The sequence below is a fragment of the Octopus bimaculoides genome, chromosome 16 (genome assembly GCF_046866305.1).
Source record: "Octopus bimaculoides isolate indiv1 chromosome 16, ASM4686630v1, whole genome shotgun sequence".
Taxonomy (NCBI): domain Eukaryota; kingdom Metazoa; phylum Mollusca; class Cephalopoda; order Octopoda; family Octopodidae; genus Octopus; species Octopus bimaculoides.
The window spans coordinates 35,147,678-35,149,921 of NC_142943.1; positions in this window are offsets into that span (position 1 = coordinate 35,147,678).

A 2,244-nucleotide genomic window follows, 5' to 3' on the forward strand; every position below is an offset into this window, starting at 1 on the left:
CACACACACACACACACACACACACACACACACACTCACACATTAAACAAGATTGCGATAAAATCCTTACAGAATGCTAAAGAAAGCTCGTCCACAGTTATTGGCCATCTGATGTCATCATACAGTGGAAATGGTCTTGTTACTGGATGCACAAACCTAATAGAAAATGGAATGAGCGATGAATAAATGTCGTTCATTCTATTTTCTAGTAGTTATCTACACACACGCACACACACACACACACACACACACACACACACGAATATGCATGTATATATATATTCATATATATGTGTGCGTGTGTGCGTGTCTTCATTTTGTCTCCCACACCACCACTTGAGAACCGTTTCTTTATACGAACCGATAGAATAAATAATACCAGACTTCAAAAAATTAAACCCTTTCAATGCAGTGTCCCAAAATGGCCGCTGTTCGATGACTGAAAAAACTAAACGATAACAAATGAATGAATCTCTACTCTTCACTCTCGTTATCGCAATGTTATTTTTCCTTGTTTTCTGCTTTTCGCTTACTTTTTCTCTTTGTATTTCACTCCACGGCACTGTTGCTGTCTCTCTCTTTTTCTGTCTGACGATCTCTTATAATCATTCGCCCTCTCTATCACATTTTCACTCTTTCTCTCCCTTCAACTAATTTTATAATCTCTCTCTCTCTATCTTTCCTTCTCTTCAACCCTCTCTCTCTTTCTCTTTCTCATGTCACTCCGTAATACTGCCTCTCTGTCTCTCTTTGTCTCTCTAACCATCTCTCCCAGTCACTCAGTCTATTTATCTCACTTTCATTCTTCGTTTCGCTTCCACTAATTTTATAATCTCTCTCACTATCTTTTGTTCTATCCAACCATCTCTCTCCCTCTCTTTCTCTCTTTCTTTTTTCCCCCTCGTTTTTCTGATAACACTAGAGATTATCTGAAATGAGGTACGTCACAAAAGACAGATCATAAATCTGTTTAATCCAACCGACCTCATTACTGAAACGACTATCAAACATTTCATTTCCGGTTGAAGTTCCTAATCTCCTACACACACACACACTCACACACACACACACACACACACACACACACACACACACATACGCGCGCGCAAAATACACACAACACACATGCATATAACTATACACATATTTCGCGCGCGCACACCTACGCACAATCACGAACACGCCTACTCATAAAACATACATCGACACTCATCAACCCTCATTCTTTTAGTTCATCCCCACCTCTCTCATCCTCCCTTAATTCTTTATATATTCGCAATTAACACCAACATCTCTCTCTCACTTTCTTTCTCTTAATCATATAGATATACGTACTTACACACACACACACACACACACACACACACACACACACACACATACACACACACACACAAATATACACGCATTCGCCATGTTCGCACTCTGGTGACTTGAAAAACCACTTTCTCTATCTCTCCATTTCCGGTCACTTCCGTTATGTAACCACACACTTGCTTTTCTTAGACTATTTTCCCCTCTCTGTGGACGTTTTTCCCTTTCCTCTTTCTGATGAAGAGCCATGTTCGAAACGTCAACCTCGCCCTCTTTTTCTTGTCTTTAACTGAACGTCAACCTAATACATTCACTGTATACGTCCTTTTGATTGTTGTTTTTGCTTTTACTTTTATTTTCGATTTGCCTATATATATATATATATATATATATATATATATATATATATATATATATATATATACATACATACATACATATATATATATATATATATATATATATATATATATATATATATATATATACATACATACATACATACATACATACATACATGCATACTTACATACATACATACATATATATATATATATATATATATATATATATATATATATATATATATATATATATATATATATCTGTTAATATTAAGTGTTGTGTACGTCTCTTAGTAGCACGCCGATAAAGTACGTTCACTGCCTATGGCTACTTGACGTCATTCACGGTAAGTACATATTGTCGCTGGATGTACATCAGGAATTCATCAGTGTATAAAACAAAGGATAGAGACGGTAAATGGTATACACGGGGAACTATATAACTAGTTGTACAGTTTCCCACCTGCGAAGTCTCGATGCAGAATGTGTCGAAACGATCGTTGTGAGTAATAGTGTTTTCTGTGTATTCCATTTTCAGCCTCTATCATTTGTTATATATATATATATATAGATAGATAGATAGATA